The sequence below is a fragment of the Lagopus muta genome, chromosome 1 (assembly GCF_023343835.1).
Source record: "Lagopus muta isolate bLagMut1 chromosome 1, bLagMut1 primary, whole genome shotgun sequence".
Taxonomy (NCBI): Eukaryota; Metazoa; Chordata; class Aves; order Galliformes; family Phasianidae; genus Lagopus; species Lagopus muta.
The window spans coordinates 139,950,445-139,971,494 of NC_064433.1; positions in this window are offsets into that span (position 1 = coordinate 139,950,445).

Genomic DNA, 21,050 nt, shown 5'->3' on the forward strand with positions numbered 1-21,050 from the left:
CTTCAAGGAGTTTCTATACTCTCTGAAAAGCAGACTTAACTCGTACAGCGCTGTAATTTTTGCCTGAGATCTTTACCACCATACACTTTAATTATGATAATAAATTTGGATATCTGATGTTAAAGTTTCAGAATGGGAGAAGCTATTGAAATGCAAACCTAACTTTCCTTGAGAAAAACACTCTTTTAAAAATTGGCATCCAGAATCTCTACATTCTAAACTGATAGGGAAAAATCCTCACGAATTACTTAAATTCAGGCATTTTATAATGGCAGATTGATGTACTGCGGAAGTACTGTTAAGAACATGATTTTGCCTTATGAGGTTAACCTTCTCAGGCTGCTATGGAGAGTGAGCAGAGAGAGTGATGCATTTTAGTGAAGTGAATGAACAGGAATACTGTAAGAAGTGAAGACATTTCTGTTTGACCTGGAATTCATTTTACTATTTCCTCTCCTACAGATCAGCAACTGTTAGTTTAGCTTCCAAGTTGATACTTAGCTCCCACTTATTTTCATTTTCAGTTACTTTTCAGTGTACGGACTTTACAAATAAGGAACCCTGCCATGAATATTTGAGATCTTTTACTCTGACCTAGCAATGGCAGAGAGATAATTCTGTGTATTTATAAGGAAGCCAGCTCCATTTTTTTCCCTGAGGAAAAAGAAATATCATACTCTCCTGTTAGTTTTCTACTGCTGTTCTTTGAACAGACTTGATCTTCTCTTTAAGTTCTGCTCCTAGAGAAGTTAAAGAAGAAATGAATCCTTTGATCATCTGTTTCTTAAATGGAGCCTGCTTCCATTCTTACATGGTTGGAAATTTAAAAGAGAAGTGTCAGAAATATCTTATGTGAAGAAAATCAAATAAGTTATGGAGAGGAGGACGGTATTAGTCCTGAAAGAGGCAGATAACTACTGATCATAAAGCAGTGGAAAAGTTCTCAGTGAATCTTGAGTGCAGAGGCTGGGGGAGCAGCCCACATCTAATAACTAATGCCTAGGCAATTCTGAGGAAAGATCACATTAGTCTTTCTTTCTTTTTTTTTTTTTTTTAAATATATATTCTTTGAGCTTCTGTTAATGGTTTAAGCAAACTTTTGGCCATCTCAAATCCTACATTTCCTCTAGTCTTCATTCTGGATTTGTAAGTGCTTCCTAAAATTCATATATATATGATTATATGTATACATGCATACATACACTAACATGATTATATATATATATATAATTTGTCTATGTTAATGTATACATTAAACATATATGCATGATAAATGCATATATGTATATAAGCTGTATATCCTTTACAATGTTGCTTTGGAGTCATTGCTGTATTACTAATATTGTGCTTTGTTATTATCATATTCTTTTCTCATATAAATGTATTTTTTTCTTCTCTACTGTTTTAAAGACAAATGTTCAGCTACAGAATTGTCAGTGATAAAGAAGAGAAAAAGGAAAAGAAGCACGTGTACCCTAGAGGACATTGTCAGTCACACAGAGAGCAGAGCTGAGCTGGCTTTTCTGTGCACCATCCATTTCAGTTGGCAGTCAAGGGCCTTAAGTGGCCTTGTCTTGGAAAGCCTTAGGAAGCATGCCAGAAGAAGATAGATACCAGCACACTCAGGATGGTGGTGCACAGTACAAGAAAACAGATTACTGACTTGAAGTTGATGCTCTTCCAAAGGTATTAAAAAAGCATTGCCTTGTTTCCTAACAAGATTACTCAGAATAACTCCTCCTGAAGCTATCTTCTTCATAACCCCGGCTGGGTAAGCTACTGTCTTCATTTTGTGTTTCTCATTAATGAAGTGTGAATGTGATGTGTAACATTTCTATCTCCTCACTTGTGTCAATAACAATGATGTGTACATAACCACGAGAAGGTTAGAAACATTAAGTTATGTGAGATTTTCAGGGTTCTTTTTTTTTTTTTTTTTTTAATTTTTAATTGCCAGGTTTCCTTGGAATAAGTCAGCTGTGCAGGCTCACTGAGAGACCTACTAGTCCTGTCTGGATATTGGTCTGCAAAGTGCCCTGGTATCTGGCATCAGGGAAGAACCAGCATGTGAGTTGTGACTGTGCTGAGGCTTGCACAAAATTCCCTTTCTTCTGTGCTAAGGTAGTGCTGTGTACTCTGCAAGATGCCACGAGCCCTGTTTCTCCATTATTAATTTACCAAAGGGCTTACACCTGCACAGGTGCACATAAGCACGTATACACACACAGATACCATCAGCATAATGGCAAAAAAGAAGTCTGAACTGCCACATTTTAGCCTCCCAGTGCTACTTCCACGACTGTTATTTGCAGACTTCCCTATGCATTACTCCTAAATTGATCAAATTGTTACTGTTTACTTCTAATTATAATAACACATCAAATTTATTTTTTGTAAGTAGAAAAATTCACTTTGGCTTTGTAATTAAGAAAATGAGTTTTAGCTATTTTCTTGGAAATAGAAGCTTCCTCTTCAACCTGCTCTTATTAAATTAAAAATTCTTTCACATTACTTCAGCATTTTCATAGGAAAAACAGTAACTTATTGCCATGAGAGGAATTCTTAATGCATCCTAAATAAGCAAGTTGGTAAACTCAAGGTCTTTTGGTAGAGACAGTAAACAGCAAAAGCTTTTTCTTTCATTCCTGCTCTATTCCTCCAGTTTCCCTTTCCTCTTCTGCCAAAAGAAGACAACAAAAGCAAAGCAAAGCAAAACAAAAGTTTTCTAATTTCCAAAACACTCATTTATCCTAGTCTGCATGTGTAGTTGCTGTAATATTACCATTTAGTTTGCTGAGTGAACTCTGTATCTTAAATATATCTGGATATGCCAGAGCCTTGCTCAGTGTTTTGACTCAGAATGCTGTTTCTGCATTCCCGTTGCTTGAATTTGTCAGAGGAGAAACTTAACTCTGCCCACTAAACAAAGAGCTTTAGATATTTTTTTTCTGAACTGCTGCTGAGTGATTTTTATGTGTTACCATTAAGAAAAATGCAGGGACCATATCAGCATTGCAAAGCTTCATGGTATTACTCAATGTAGTGGTGTGGGAGGAAGAATTATGAGAATACAGCTATTTTCTCATCATTTGAGTCACCTGCCTATTGATTGTAGCAGCACACACACACACAAAGTTACTGTTTGTTCTTACTTCTCTTTTTCTCTGGTTATGCTCTTACTCGTGAAGTTATTACATTTTGGTAGAATTTTGTGGAATAACCATGAAATGTCAATATGTCATTTGGAGTTCATTATTTTGTGTCATGATAACAGATTCAATAAAGATATCATTATACAAATAATCTTTTTTCTTGTAACTTCTAAAAAATTGCACAGAGGGGGAAAATTTCAAGTATCTTAGCCTATAAGAGTTTATTTAATATGTCCTTGGCATCCAAATATAACAGTTACAGGATATGACTATGTTAAGGCAGGTAATTCAGTGGTGCTTGCAAGTGGAGTTGATGTGGTGATAGAAAACTACTTCCAAGCCATTTCAGTTAGATTTTTTTTTCCCCGATTTTCATCAAAGCTTTCCTTCAAAGATTTTTTTAGTTTCATTTTATAATTATTTCCTTTCCCCCACTGAATTTTCTTTTTTCCCTCCAATATATCAATATTCCAAATCTTTGTTCAGATTAAGACATTCTATCTCATAATTGCTTTTTACCATAGTGAATATCAGTGATGTACTTCATAGCCTAGTGTTGCAAAGACACCTAATTTTAGATCAGTCTTCATTGATTTGTCCAGGAAGGAGAATCCCAAATTGAGGTGCTATGAATCTGAATCTAGTAAAGCACCTCAGGCACTAATTTTTTATTTTTTTTTTCCAGCAAAATGAATCATTTCTATCAATAGACTTTGTAGACTGATCTAATCCCAGTCAACAAATGAGGACTTTCACCCTCATTTTTGCACTAACTTGTGACAGGGATCCACGCTGTGATTAGTAAGAAAGAAATGTTGAAGAAAAAAAGTCCTCTCATTGTAAATACAGTTTGAAATATTCTAACAAGAAATCCTAGACCCTGCATAGTACTTTCGTCCCACACTGAGAGTGATTACTGTTAACAGCTTTGTTTTTCTTAAAATGGAGGTAATTACCTCCTTGCTTTACAGTGTACAAAAATGAAAAGCATAGTTTGAAGGCCTTATTCTCTATTTCATTCTCAGTTGATACTCGTCTTGATACCCGAGATGGTACTTAAGCATTAAAATATAATTCAAGCAGAAAGTAAATGTCTAGATTTTGGGGAAAATTAAAACAGAAAAAATCCTTGTGTACATCGTGTCAGTCAAACTTCAAAATTTTCTAGCAAAATCTTCAGTTGGGATACTACACTGTGCCAAGAAGTCAGGTCTGCCTTCAGTCTCCACAAGCAATGAATGACCCTCTGACAAAAGATGAGCAGAAATGCCACTGCAGTCCAGGTCATCCTTCCCAGCCTGCGTAAAAATTTACTGATGAGACAGAGTGGTTACTGGAGATGAAATTACCTTTCTTTATCATAAAAGAAATTTTAGACATTCCTGTTTGGCCAGCTTGGAACAATTAGATCAAGTTATAATTAACACTGCTCCCTGAAATGGAATAAAAGAGACACAAAGAATAGTAAAGGAAATAATCTTTTGCTTAATGTTTTGTTATTTTATAGATGCCTTTTACAGAAGATAAATTTACTGTAACAAAATGTAAGACATTCCTGAATAGTTCAACAGTTATTAACAGTAATTAAACAAAAATGTATCATCTTCTAGAAAATGGGATGTCACTTATGGCTAATTTTAGCAAACACCATTTATCTGTATTCATCCTGCTCAGGATGATATACTGTACTGGAGACTGAAGCATATTTCAAAAGAGTAAAATAGCAAATCTTCATGCAAAAATATTAATCTTCACCTTGTCTTAGTGATGAGAGGCTGTTTTATTTTATTTATTCTCACCTTCAGGAATCTCTGCCTGTCTACTCTTGTTTACAGCCCTGAATTTGTCATCTTCAGATTCTTTCTTGCTCCTTATTCACTTCCCAAGCCTATTCCTAAATGTCTTCCCTAAACTATCCTTTTCTGGTCTTTAAGAATTTTACTGATACCACTACATCTTACAGTGAACATCTGTATTTCCAGTGGTCTGTAGTAAACTTCAGATCAACAACAGCAAGAATTTCATCCTAGCTGCTTCCTTCTTTTCATTTATTGATAATGCCCTGTGAAATCTCTTCATAAACATGGTTCTTAAATGAAATCGTTTCCAAAACTAAAGGGAAAAAAAAACCCACAACTTATTTTCCTTTAACACAAGAAAGACAAAGTGACAGTACCAAGAGAATAAAATTTGTGCAACTAATACAAATAAATGGGAAACCAAAATGAGATTTCTGTGCCTTTCTTTGTCACTGGCTTTATTTGCTATCTCCAAGAAATTATTCAGATCTCAGTGCCTCAGTTTCGTCTTCTGTAATATGATAATTATCTTTCTCATTAAGATGTCTTGTTATTTGAGTCAGTAAAAACAAACATCATGTGACTGATATTATTGTATCAGATGATCAGCTACCAACAGAGTCTTATTGTTCTAAGCAAGGCGTAGACTTGTATTAGGACTGAAATGAGCCAAGACTTACTATGAAACTGCAATCATTTTTCCTTTAGCCTTTTTTCCCCACAAGTATGCATTTTTTTTTCTTATTCTTCTTAAAGACAAATAAAGGAATATAGTAATTCTAATGCCACACACACACACAAGAGGTAAATAACAATTAAAATAAAGAAGAAAAAAAGGTAATTTTTAATATTAAGGCATTAATCAATATGAACTTTTGAACCATTTTTTTTTTAAAGAATCCTTCTATACTATCTTTTCTTTTTTTTCTTTTTTTTTTTTTTTCCAATTTTTTATCTGCTGTGGCACAGATTATTGCAATGAATTTCTAGAACAAAGATTAAAGTACACCTTTATAGCTCCGAGTTCTGAACAGTAGTACAATTGTGTATCGCTTAGTTGTTAACTACTAGCAGCTAGTACTTTGCCTTCACATCAAAGCTATAAAAAGGTACATAAAACTACAAACTTGTCAGATCCTGAGTTCTGGTTTTGGTCCCAGAGCTTGCTGGTTAATTTGCATACATCCTGGCAAAAGAAATCTGATGAGAAATTAAATAAATGATTATGCTCTCATAATATATAAATCAATTCCATTCTCTATTAGAAATCTTTTACAAAGAGTATTAGATAATTAAACTGTTATATAGTAACTCATGCATATCAAATATCTCAGCCGAGAAGGTTAATTGAAGCTCCCTCTTCATCACTTTAAATGTCTTCAAAATGCTTTGACTGGGTCAAGTTGAAACAAAAAAGGTAGACTAATAAATGTTCTGAACAAATTAATGACAGTAAAAAACTAACGGGATTAATATATTTATTTGCATATTTATAATTTCTAAAAGAATATTACGCTATTAAATCTTTTTTCAACTTGGCTTCTAGCATCAAGTACTTTATAAAAATGTAGGAGAAAAAAATTCCATTTGTGTGAAAAAAAAAACCATCATTAAGTCAGAACTTCCTATTAGGCACTAAATGTTGACCTTTGTACACACCATTTTCTTCTCCAGCAATAATTAAGAGAGCTACAGATCCATCCCTATTTATTATTTTCTTGTGTTTCTTGTGTTTCTTTGTGTTTGTATCACCCTGTAATGCAACATATTGATAATATATATGCATAAAATGAATAGAATTTAAAAATTAGCTAAGGGAGACAGATTCTGGTGTTTGTAGAAGTTACAGTCTCAGGAGTCTGCCTAATTCAGCAACATTACAATACTGCAGTAGTAGAAATTGAAGGCAAGACTCTTAATTAACATTATTGTTATTGGATGGTAACAGCTGTTAGACAATGACTTCTACAACATTCAATGGATATACATAATCCATTTTACTTGCTTTTTCTTTTTACTTCTAATAGGTGATAGGTGATAGGTAGCGAACAGGGAAAGATTGTACAGTTTTGGCTTTCTTATTTAGCGTCTTTTGGGGGGAAGGAAGAGCAGGGTGTGTAATTTTTAGCTTTCATTTAATTTGGATTATTCTCTTACAATCTGCCAGCATTAAATATGTATCCTTCAGAACCCATGCCTATTAACTTGAGGTCTTCTTTAATTGAGCTGCTTTATTTCATAGGTTCCCAGCCTTCCCCTTGGAAAAAAAAAAAAAATTCCTCTTTAGTCTTTTTTGCATAATAGTGTAAAAGAATCCGTAACTACTGAGCCATGATACAAGCTTTCACTGCAACCAGTTTCTAAGGGATAAAGCTCTAAATAATTATCAAAGTATAATGAACATTGCTACTAAATGCTAACTAAATGCCTCATTGGAAAATTTGAAAGGCATTAATTCAGACAACAGTTTCTCTTTATCTGTTATATTTCCTGGTTCTAATTCCTCCTTTTTATTTTGTTTTATTCTTTTTATTATGATGATGACTATTATTTTTTTTTAATAAGCAAAGTAATTCTCATGAAAGAAGTATATTTGTTTCTTCAGTATTCATTTCCTTTTCCTCATTTAGGGTATCATTCTGCTTCACTGAAAACAATGGCAATTTTACTGGTTGACTTCAGGAAAGCTGGTCTAACAATGAGAAAATCTGGATGTTTTAGAGCCCTGTTGCAGTCAGCCATCCGGTAACAGCCCTTAGAGCCCTTTTGTATCAAAATCCAAAAAGGGCAACTTCCTTTGTGTGATTCAGCCACTTGCTACAGCAGAATTGTTGATTACTTCATCAGGGATTATGACTTTATGCACAAAGTAAACAGCAAGAGTAGGTAGGCATGTCACAGAAAAGGTAACCAAGAAGCTGTGTCTGTGCAGTACTGAGTCCAACACTTGAAACAGTAAACATTTTCTATCTGTCATAAACTGCACCAGAGTAATCAGGAAAATATGAACCATCATGTTTATGGTGGCAAAATACGTCTTAGAGCACCAGGAGAACAAAATCTTAATTATCGATGAAATCATTCTGATATTATGCTACAAAATGCTCCAAACAAACACATTTCCATCATGTTGTACACTGATAACTTTTAGAAAACAATCATTTCCAAGAGCATTTTTCACCAGATTTATTTGTGAGGATCTGATTCGTGCAGCAAACTCCGTGTCCGTGTCTGTAAATTAATTCACTGGGTCCAGAAAGTGGAATTTTGATTGGAAGGTCTTCTCAAAGTCTGTCTGAGCGATAGGAGTGCTTTTCATCAGGGTAATCTGTAATCCCCATTTCCATTGTCCAGATATAACTCCTTGTCCCATATACTCCTTACTCCCGGGCACATCAAGCAACGTAAGGTTCTCCAAAAGCCATTTACATTCTGTTACACTTGATATATATGCTGATGCTTGCAAATTATCTAGTCAGAACCTTCCTCAGAAACACCTGTATGTTGTATTATAGCTCAGAATTTACTGCTTGTCAGTGGAGCATATGACCTACTGCACTGTGTCAATCATGGCCTAAAACCTTTTACTTAGAGCCTTTGAGCTGTTTTTTCACACTGTTAGAGGAAGTCTGACATCTCATAAAATTTAAAAATGAATTTTCACTGCAGGAGAAGAGAGGAGCCTGAAAATATCACCTAATTAAGCAAAAGATAATATATTGCATGTCAGGTCCAGACATGAATGGAAGTATTTACAGAATGTTTAAGGGAAAGCAACGTGCTAGCAGCTGATAAGAAGTACTTGTTCCCCATTCTGCAAATATGCCCTCTGCTCTTCCCTCATTTAAAGCTTGAAATCTTACATCTTAAGTGTGTATTTTTAGTAGATGATATAAAATGTTCAAAATAAAACTTTCTATTCTTCTCTAATATCTATTAAAAAAAAAACAACACTAAAAAAGAAAAAGACCCTCCCTCCCCCTCCGCCACCCTCCCCCCCGAATAAATTAAGAACAGCTAAAATAACATCAGAACTTCTGGTGAGAATGGTGGATAGCTAATTCAGCTGTATTTAAATTGATAATTCAAAGACATAAAGTAGCCACAATCTTATTTTGTAATTGTTTTCAAGTGACAATGCTCCAGTTGAACACTGTAATCCCATCCCATCCCATGCTATCTCCTTCCCACACTTCTTCAAATATGTGCTGGACTCCATTCCCTGAACATTTTGTGTAATATTGAATCATATCTTCCTCTCTGCTGGGAAGATTTCACCACAGCTTGAAGAATCTTAAAATTTTGAAACAGAGAGCAAAGCACATATAAATAACACTAATGTTTGTATAAATTATTTTAAATTTAAGAAACTTGATCACTAAAGGAGGAGAAAAGAGTATAGAACGAGCACATCCACCTTACTTCTCCTCCTTTGGGAGGTATTTTTTAATTGCAATACCAACTGTAATGTGGTGCCTGCAGTGTTCTGTCATGTTCAAGGAAAGTCTGCAGGTGAGCACAGGCCATGTGACAAAGGAGTTTTTCCTCCATGACAAGACATATTTCTACGATTCAGTCTACAAATCACAACAGATTGCACAGTTAAAAATAAAAGTGCAGAGCTGACATCGCTGTGATTCATTCAGTCAGGTCATTTATTACTGGTACTTGGACAAATATAGAGGCAAACAAAGCCACCTCCAGCTTCTCATAAATTTCAATATAAATGAGTTGTCCAGAGATGTTTTAAAACATTAGCATGCACAAATTACTTGAATTAACCCCACTGATAAAATTAGAAGCATCCTATTTATAAATTCAATAATGTAAGAAAAATAAGGAATTAATTTTACATAAACAATTAGTAGTTTAAAATAATAATTAATTATTTATGTGAAAACATCTAGAATTCCAATTACTAGCAATAGTAATAAAAAAGATACCAAGTTAATTTTAATTAGTATCTATGACTAACTAATGATCTGTGTCTACTCCAGTTTTTCACAAATTTGAACATTTTTATTTCTGTATTTTTTCCGTCTCAACAATAATGTAAAATTTTGTGTTGGGAAGAGGTAGTGCATAATATACTCTGTGCATTTCCTAGAATAAAGAGATTAAAAAGTGTGCCCAGCACATGCTGCCCTGGTGAGTCCACATCTGTGGCCAGTTCTGTGATCCTCTGTTCAAGAAATACAGGGAACTTCTGGGTGGAGTCTAGCAGAGGACCACAAAGATGTCCAGGAGCCTAAAGTGTCTTCCTTAAGAGGAAAGACTAAAAGACCTGGGCCTGCAATCTGGATAAGAGAAGACTGAGCGGGGAATATTATCAATTATAAATATCTAAAGGATAGGACTTAAGTGGATGGGATCAGGTTCTTTTCAGTAGTCCCCAGTAACAGAAAAAGGACAATGGGCACAAACTGAAACACAGGATATTTCATACAAAAATGATGAAAAATTTTACTTTGAGGGTGATGGAGGGCTGTAACAGGCTGCCCAGAGGAGCTGTGGAGTCTACTTCTCTGGAGATATTCAAGATCCACTGGATGCTTTCCTGTCTAAACTACTGCAGGGAACCTGCTTTAGCAGTGGGGTTGGACTAGGTGATCTCCAGTGGTTCCTTCTAGTTCCTACAATTCAGTGATTCTGTGAACTGGATGAAGAGATTAGCAGAAGACTCTTCTTTGAGAAGAGAAATATCTCTACCAGTAGTCATTGTAAATCAAAACAAAGCATTCAGGAGGATATTTTTCACTTGATTGTCTGATGAAAGACACAATTATTGTCCTTAAGTAAACAAAATAAACAAGGAGTAAAAGAGAAAATACTGTTATTCTTTTAGGAGGAGAAGACAGAAGAGACTGAATAACTCACAGGGGGCATACAACACTGCAGGAACTGAACCAACTACTGCTGCATATCTCTTGGAGGAACATCTTTCCTTTGAGCTAACAGCTTATATACATTTTGCTTGATGCTGAAAGAAGAATAAAGAAGAAACCTACTTAGCTCCCCAAATCATGATTTGTAACATTCAGCTTCTCATCCCTTCTCATTTTCCTCATTCTTACCCCAGAAACATGCTTTCTTTCTCCTGGTCTGAAAATACGTGCAGCCTGTACTTTTTAAAAATAGTTAGTCATCTTTTCTTTCCAGTTAAGATGGGAGTCTTGGAGCTCGGGATTTACAAGTCAACATGATTCAGCAGTGGTTTGGAGTACATCTTTCTCTTTCTCTACAAGCTAGTTAACTAAAAAGAAACCATATATTCTTAATAGTTTCTAAATAACCACAAGTCATAGATATTTTGACTATACCAGCCATTCCTAAAGTATACGGTTGTTTTCTTGGAAGGAATAATAATATTGAGGTGGCAAATGCAGGATGTAACTGTGCTTAATCATGTTGGATTTTCTCCTTCTAACTTCCCCCAGATCAAATAAATTAAACAGTCATAAAACCATCTTTATGAAGGTGTGCACTGGGAAAGCATGAGGGCATTTCTAACTTGAGTTCACATGGAATTATTTTTTAAGCTCCAGCAAATCTCATTATGGGGAGAATATATAACCCTTCTTGAAAGCTTGATAGTAAAGTGAATATAATTATTGAAACATATGGAAACGCTATCTATATTTTTTTATTTTGGTATATATAATTTTACGGTGAAGAATTTTTCCAAAAAGTACTCAGCATTTAAAGTGAATAATAGTCACTAGTTACTTCCTTTCACTAGTTTAGTCTTCACAGATTCAAATTATAATCCAAGATAAACTAACTTCAGAAGTTCAGGAATGCTATGGATTTTCTTATCCCCTGTGAAACGGACACAGAGTTGGTAGTAGTCTTCAGTGCAATAATCCATTAATAATTTATGCTAAGAAAATTGTTGATCTCCTACTCTTTCTCTAAACATTTTAATTTTTCTTGGTAAGTGTAAAACGAGTGGCTTCTTCTCTACTGTGTAATGGATCCAAGATTCCTGTTTTGACCAATGGTGAATTTATTGCCTGAAAGCAAGCTATGAAACAAAATTGAGAAGAAAGGATATGAACATGTATATCACAGTGAACTGATGTATAGGTCTTAGTTTTGATTGTTTTAACTTAGGTGCACTGTTACTGGTCCTCTGCTTAGACCGAACATACATAAGTTTTTGAAGTCTTGAAAGATCTCTAGATTCTATGCAATTTAATTTGGAAATGGGCTTTGATATATGTGTAAACGGCTTCTAAAATAGCTGGATGCCTATTCAGAGCCAGTAGGTGTTATTCATGTGATTATATTCAGTTTTATTGCATGAGACCTATTCACTCACTTTACAAAAAGCAGATCATGTTCAATGCCTTTTGCTTACAATGGAAATCATTCAAGAGATTATTATAGGATCTGCAATTCTGACTCACTGTCTGGTAAACTAATTATACTGTGATGCGATGTTATTCCTATATGGATCATAAGATTAATTAGCTGCCAAGGTGTGTAACACCCTCGTATATAAGCACCCTTTGGAATTTTAAATATAACTAACTCATATACATCACTCATACTTGTTGCCTAATAGCTTATTGATGCATTTTTGAAATTTCATTTTGCATAAGAGGAGCTTTCCTTTTTCTTGTATTTATTCTATAGTAATTGTTTTGCAAGACTCGAATCTATAATCAGAGTTGTTGGGATCCTACTTAAGTCTCAAAAACACGTCTGAGTCACTGCCCATGGAATTTTCAAGAGCACACTCTTAAACTGAGAGAAAGGCATGGTAGTTTAACTTAGCTTGACTCTCTTCAATCATGGGTTAAGCTAAGTGAAAATCATCTTACACTTGAAGTGGATAAAGAGCACACAAAAATTATTATCACAGCTGAACTGATGCTCAGAAACTTTTCTGAATTGCAGCAGTACTTTATGAACTCTTTTAGCACTTTGCAGTTACAAAGCCAGTCATTTCATGCTACACCTTAATCATCAACTGAACATGGGAGATAATAGATTCCACAGGCCTTTACTTTGACTTAGTATTACTCTGGAATTAAGAAGATGAAAACAGTCCTTTTTCTTATCAGAATTTCAATTAATAAAAGAATGATAAAGCAGATGAACACAACAAATGGGGAATGTATTTACTTATACATACTTGTACACCTCTCTTTCTTTTAACCATAACATGAGGATTATTTATTTATTTGCTTTTATGAGGAAGTTGTGGGCTAAAGAGTAGGGTAACAACACACACCCCACTGCATTCCTTTTAGTCCAGACTTGGAAGTAGCTCAAAGCCTGTGCTATGTAACTACCCAACTGTGAGCAATAACATCTGAAGCTGTAAAAACACTAAAATATTATGGGATATATTCTGATTTCTCTCAAGCCTGTTTTGAATTTACATTACTCACTAGTTTTCAGAAGAACGTACATCAGTGACACATCACCCTGTAAGAATACTTGCTTAGTGCTACTCATTTCATTGTACATTCAGTTTATAAAAATCTCTTTTGTAGTCTCTTTTTCTTTTTCTTTTTCTTTTTTTTTTTCTTTTTTTTCTTTTTCTTTTCTTTTTCTTTTTTTTCTTTTTCTTTTTCTTTTTCTTTTTCTTTTTCTTTTTCTTTTTCTTTTTCTTTTTCTTTTTCTTTTTCTTTTTCTTTTTCTTTTTCTTTTTCTTTTTCTTTTTCCTTTTCCTTTTCCTTTTCCTTTTTCTTTTTCTTTTTCTTTTTTTTTCTTTTTCTTTTTCTTTTCTTTTTCTTTTTCTTTTTCTTTTTCTTTTTCTTTTTCTTTTTCTTTTTTTTCTTCTCTTTTTTCTTTTTTTTTTTTTTTCTCTTTCTCTTTCTCTTTTTCTTTTTTTTTCTCTTTTTCTTTCTTTTTCATACAGATTTTTTTTTTTTCCCCAGCTAATTTGTCTGGCTCAACAATCAGTCAAATATGTAATTGAGATTTCTTCAATTTTTTCTTATTATTTGTTGATGTTGTTACATGTATAGGTCCAATACATGCACAAATATAATGTAGAAACTTGAGTTCATTAAAGGAAGGTCAGAATGATAAACTTCATCCAGAAATTCTTATTCCACATAATATATTTTGTTATTACAGATATGAAATGTTTTTGCTAAGAGTTTTAGAATAAGTGTAAATTCCTAAAATTTGGCTGTAAAATACGACTAAATCCAATTCTGTGCAGGGATAAGGAGCAATAACCATATGCATGAAGCCAGGACTTTTAATCCCCTACATAAACAATTCTACTATAAAGGCTACTGAGCATCCAGAAGTTTCCTGTGTGAGAGTATAAAAAGGTTTTCAGCACAACCCATTTAGCAAGTCCTCCAAATCTTGATGTAAGAGCCAGCTTTGAGACTCAGTTTCCAAAAGTTAAGAGATTTGTATTTATCAAGGATTATATGATCATTTTCAGTAACCTAAGGTGTGGAAGAAGTAAGATAAATTACATGATTAAGTTTACTAATATAAAGTAAGAATTCAGTTTACTAATATAAAAAATTTGCTGCAGTGTGATTCATTCCCATTCCTGTTTTACAGTAATCTTTTTCTTTGCAAACTAAAGCTAAAAAAGATCATACAAAACCTCATTAAAAATTATTAGTGTGCATGCCAGTGTGGCTTATTTAGAATCATAGAATGTGTGGCCTCTTGCCTCTGCATCTGTGGCAATGCAGCATGCATAATGCGTTGTTAGATATGTTAAAAAACTTGTTTCAATTATAGCTTACTCACAAAATTGTCAAAAATTGAGTAGGGAACACTTCTGAGGCATTCTCAACCCAAACTGAATCCTCCTCTTCAGCAACAATACGTTCCTGTGCAATCAGCAGATATGAGTGATTAAAGTTGAAGAAATTCTGACATAATGTATATAACCAACTAACCAAATAAACAAACAGGTTATATATATATAGATATGCTTTTATGCATATATGCTTATTTCTTGCTTTTACTTAGATGCTTCTAAATTGAAAATATAGAGGCAGGCCTTCATTCTTAAATAGTACATGAAAAATACGCAGTTAAATCCCCATGTCACTCTTTGAAAATGTACCCCATGTTGATAGGCTTTCACAGTTGAGCTTCCAAGGATGCTAAGCCTCATTCAGAAATCTAAATTATCAATATTGCTTGTTTGGAGAACTTGAACAATGTGGGGAGATAAACATACTTTTGACCCATTGCCTAGTGATGCTTATTTTAAAAACTTGCCCTCTGTGGAAGTCACTGTGAAACAAAATGCTATGACACTTCAGTGTTGTATAGCTATGGACTGAAATTATTCTAGGCCTGAAATATATTTTGGGCTTTGTGCTCTAATCTTTCAGAGCACCTCATTGAAATCAGGTTAATCCCTGAAAAAGTGAGAGCAGTCAATGGCACTAAAGCTTCAAATATGAATGATCAGGAACATGTGAGGTTGCTTAGAGAATACTGTCTCTGTGGGAGGACTTAGGGAAGCTGATGAACTATAATCCCTTGAATGATTGTCCTTTTTAAGGAAAATTGCTCCAAATGCCTCTTGGGATATATTCTTAGAGTTGAACTGTTATTTTGTCTTTTATTTTCAGTATGAACAAGTTGGAATTATCTTTTATGCTCCCTACAATAATGAAAAAGAATCAAATAGTCTGGTGAATTATAAAACCTCCTTAAATTGATTCCCAGTGTACAAATATGTTGGATTTTTTATCCTGACCACCTTAAAATATGCTGTTTTTATCAATGTTTTTTAAAATAGCAAGGTCCAATAGACAAAGGCAGTTCATGTTTATGTCCAATATATGATATGCCTGGTAATCACCACGATTTGTCAGATAAGAGTTTTTGTCCATTATATTTTACCTGTGTGATATCATCCTGCAAAATTTTTCTCTTAATTCTCTATAGTAGATTAGAGGATGATCTTTTTTCCATGTAAATCGGGTAAGAAGAAGCAAATTCCACATTAAGGAAAGTTTCGCACTGTGCATTTCTGCTAATGTTTTGATAAATTATTATATTTTTGCCTAGACACCTCAGAATTTTTTTTTCTTTTTTTTTTTTTCAGGATTATTCAGATTTAGTAAGGGAGTCTTGCTCTGCTACTAAAGTGATAGACAAAAGGAATGCTGGATATCTGACAAGAAAAATTATTTGGGATCTATATTATCCTACCCTATGGTTTTGGAAATGGGTTTTGATCAAATTGTTTGAGGAGGGTAATAAAGTAAGGCTTTTGATGCCTTTCTACTAATAAACAAATTGGCCTGTCTACTCTGAAGCCATCTATCAGCCAGATTGGAGGAATCTCCACAGGGGAGGTGTTGCTTTGACAGGTGCCTTCGGCTCTTGCTTGAACTGAATGGATTGTACAGCTGGCTGCCTACAACTACATCACACTTCATGGTGCAACCTCTTTGTCTCCTTGCCTTCCTCACCTTCGCTTTCCACTTCTCATTTATTCATTTATTCTGGGTCTAACTCTCGGCTATGACGCTGACTTCATCATACAAATCTGGGTAGAATTTCCACTGACCACTAAAGAATATTTCACAGAACTGTAGCTACTGACTAGATGTCTGTTCTTGTCTCATCTTGTACTTCTGCTTAGACCATTTGATCTCATTCCTGTCTCTGTAGTTTTGTTTGTTTTATTTGTTGTTGGTCCCTACAGCCATTCCTTCAGTCAAATATTGAGGCTGTTTGTTCTAGCCAAGGCCTCTACCGGGCTACAAATAGGTTCTCCAAATGAAAACTGCAGCTACTCATCAAACCAGTATGTTACTGTGGGAATACAGACTGAGACTGGGAGAATCTTAGCTTTCAAATTTAAGATACTGTGTGGACAGCTTAGACCAACACTGTGAGAAACTTCAGAGTGTTTTGTATTGCCCATGTTTGTCTTTCTAGACCATGAGGGCCCTCTGATTGAAAGTATTTTTTCTGTCTTTACATTTACTTTTTCTCCTTGAGTCTTTACAAATTTTTAAGTTTTGTCCTGTGAAGTCTTCCAACTTGTTCTGTTGGCCTGCCCTAAGTAGAAATCTTTATGTTCTTGCAGAACTTAAACAATTCAGATGAGTTAGTGAGTCTGAAAAACTTACAATAAAACCAAATTATTCATATATGCAGAATTCTTAAAAACTGCAGACCTGCAAGATTTTTTTTTCCTGGCAATGGCATAATTTGTAATCACCTATTCTTTTTTTTTTTTTTTTTTGTACTTAAGAAAGTGTGAAGTATTTTGCATGAATAATTATCTACAAACAACTCCTGAGTTTTGTAATGCAAAATAAAATGGGTTTTACTTTAAGTAAGCTGAAAAATATCCCACTTGCATGCTAAATTGTCTGTGAAGACAAAAAAAATAAGGCGTTAAAAAGCAAAAAACAAGTATATAATTTTAAGATTACATTACTTCTTAACGAAGACATGACTATAACCTCTTCAGTACTCATGTATGGGTGCTTATACTTTTTAATTATTGTTAATTCTAACAAAATTTTGCTTCTCTTACTTTTACTTTTTTTTTTTTTTTTGCAGTTAAATGGAATCATTTTATTAAAGTAAAGGATAACTTTTGACTAGTATGCTTCTGTTTAAGAAGTGAGGTAATAAAATATAATGTTAGTGAAGCTGAGGCAGGCTACAGTGACAGGTTCAGGGATGTTGTGAGAAGAGCTTTTGATCTTCAAAAATATCACAAAAAATTCTTTTTAAATCCACTCATGATTGTAATTTTAAAAGGACTGTCTCATTGCAGTTTAGCATTTGTTAGACTCTGAATTACTAGTTTTTGGTGCAATTGTCTTTTGTCCTAAAAAATGGGTCTATGTGTGCATCATTGTACATACAAATCAAAAATATATATTAGAATGCTTCACTGTTGGCCATAATGTTGGATGTAGTTGTACCATGGAAATAATTCAATATGAGGAAATATGAAGGACATATGCACAATGTGTTTGAATTGTGACATTTTAATCACACTGTCTTACTGGGAAGGGAGAGTTTCTACTGTCTTCTTAAATTAAACTACCTTTAATAATTACTCTGCTGTACTTGTTGCAGTAAGTAAAGATTGGGCATTGAGAGATAAACTACAGTAAAATAAGTAAAACAAAAGATAGTGAATTTGTATTGGTTTGCTAGGTCCATATATTCCTGACATTCATGACCTCTGAGGTATAACAGCACATACAAATGCATCTGGAATATAATAAAGAATAAAGAAACAGCTAGCCTGCTTCTTTGTTTCTAAAACCTGTTTCGGGGAGACCTACCTGTGTTCATTTTTCTCATCTGATTTCTGTGAGCTGTTTTATTCTCAATGCTTTTACCAAAATGAGATATAGTTTAGGCCAACCGCTCTTCACAGGCCAGCCTGGCTCAGATGTGTTTCCCTGAGAAGAGCCCATGTGAAGGTGTCCTCCCTTCACCATAATCTGTCTCAAACTATGTGGGGCTGAAGGAACTGATAGCAGACACCAGGTTCAACAACTGAGGACCATGTGTCTTAACAGCATGTGTTTTAAAAGCATGTGTCTTAAAAGCAACTTACGACTATGAGTCAATCATTTTACCCCATTTATAGTGAGCAGTATGGCACCTGGCAGCATGATAGGAGTTTCCCTTGAGCAAAGATGCCTCTTGAGGTTATGCCTATGCAGAGATCCCTTGCATCTTAATGTCAAGAGGTCTTGCTGACACACTTCCTTGATAAATGACTAATAGTTCGTTTTATGTTTTGTTAGCTTTGCTAAGATCACATCTTATGCTGATTGTAAGCCTTGTTAGCTTTCTAAGACTGTATAGAGTGTACCTTAGATTGACTGTGCACATATAATCCCTTAGACATAAACTGCTGTCCAAGTGTGGGACTAGGAGTGGATCCAGTCAAACCTAGGCTCCTTAGCTCTGTGGTTCAATGAGTTTAGAAAGTAAGGGGGCCCACTCTAAACCTCATGTTCCATGTCATTGGATGTGTGTGTTTAAGCCTACCCACTATGCAGTAAATAATCAAGTCATCTTGAGTCTTGTTATGTGACAGTTAAATCATTACATTATATCTATGTTATGTCAATAAATATATTCTTGCTTCTCTTTTATGAGTGAAGTGTATAGTGTAGCTTTTTCCATCTGTATCAGAGCACCACAGTGCCCATTTCCAGAGATATTCTCCCACTTTTGCTACAAGTGACACAGAGTTCAGGAGCCCCATCCACTGCAGTAAGTCATCAACTTGCATCTCTCAGCAGGACCGATACTGTTAGGAGGGTGAGTTCACTAAAGAAAAGCTGCCAATCTATTATGTGGGGGAAAAAAAAGTTCACATTGACTAAATCATATGCATAAGACTGTAATAAAACACAATATCTGTATAAATCTGTCATCTGAAGGATACAGCTGGAAATGCCTGTACTTCAAGCCTCTGTGCAAAAATTGCTAAGCTCTATGTTATCAGAGAATTCAGAAAGCCATCACTTACAAGATCAGGAAGTATCAGCAGTCAGCTATTGGAAATGAATACAAGTAGGAATTCAGTGGTGGAAACTTGTTTATTTTAAACATCACACCCTATTCCAGACTGAATGTTAGATATTTTTATTTTTCTTATTCAGTAGATCATTATTGGGAATAGGTAACGGTATTGGGAATAGGTGAACGGTTGGACTGGGTGATCTTTTAGGTCTTTTCCAACCTTAGTGATTCTATGATTCTATGATTCTATGATTAGACTTCTTTTTGTTGTTCATTTTTAGTGTCTTAGATTTGCTTTCTAAGCTCCCCTTTTGACTCAATGCACTTCAGGGAATATTTTAATTGTAATATGATAGTTAAGGTGGATGATATTTCTTGAAGATTAAATAGGTATCCCAAAAAATCAGTGGTCCTTAGTTGCACCCTAACAAGTGGTGCTACTCATCATTATTTGTCCAAAATTCCATGTTTGCTGAATTTTTTTTACAAAAGCAAAAGTCCTTTACATAAAGTGATATATATACATATATATATTTCTCTAGTGGAGAGCTTAGTTCTGAGATCTGATCTGAGATTCTTCTCTTGCTATCTAAGGCTGTGGATACTAAAATGACTGTTGGAAGACGCAGTGGCTCTTATTAGGAAAATGAGAGAAGTGGAAGGTGTGGTGGGTGGATGAGAACCCAAAATGGACAACTACATCCACTTAACTGTGCTAACTAGGTTTTGAGGAAAGTGAAGTCTGAACTGAAATTTGCGGAAAAAAATAATAATAGAATACTCACCTGGCTTGAATATTTGGCTTTAGATTAACTTTATAATTTGTAGACCTACCATAAATTTATATAAACTCAGGGTAAAAAGTGATGAGTAGTGGTTACAAAAGCTGATCCAATATTAATGATTGCTGAGGGGCAATTACCATGCCTCGTTCCAGAAGAGGATTGAACATTCCCAAAAATTTTTGAACTGTATCTATTCAGATACATTCAATAAAAGTATATTCAACTCTAGTGATTTTTAGGCTGATTTCCTATGTAAATTTTCCAGCCTGCTATCTGACTGGATGGAGAGGTGTTGTCTTGGAGATAATCATGCTTAAAAGAGGCTGTGAAAGTTGTGACAGATCAAGAAGGAAGACACTGAAGGTGACTGACTGAGGAAAGAGTTTCCAGCTAAGTTCAAAGTATTTTAAAGACTCTGTGGTAATGAAAACTTTCTTAGTATTTGAAATGTCCCTTCGAAACACAGGGTGTGAAAGATTTCAGCTGCCTGCCTTATCTGTTTGTCAAGATGAAGCTGCCCCTTTGTTTACTATCATCTGGCTGCAGTGTCCTTAAAAGACAGTGTAGCTACCTTCTAATTAGCAGGGAAGATACACAGCTGGGCAGCAACTGCTGTCATATAACTTGGGAGCCTGTGAACTATTTAAGGCAGGTGGCAAAATAGCCTGCTAGACCTTTAAGGTCTTGGCCTCTCATCCACAGTATGTCTGCATAGCACTCCTTGTACTTGGCTCAGGAGACTGAGGCATGGACACATGAGGCATGGCAGCATTAGTTCCTCTCACTGAGGAAGCATTTGTTTTATTGCTGCAAGAGAGAACAAGTCATGTGGGGTCAAACTGCTGCCA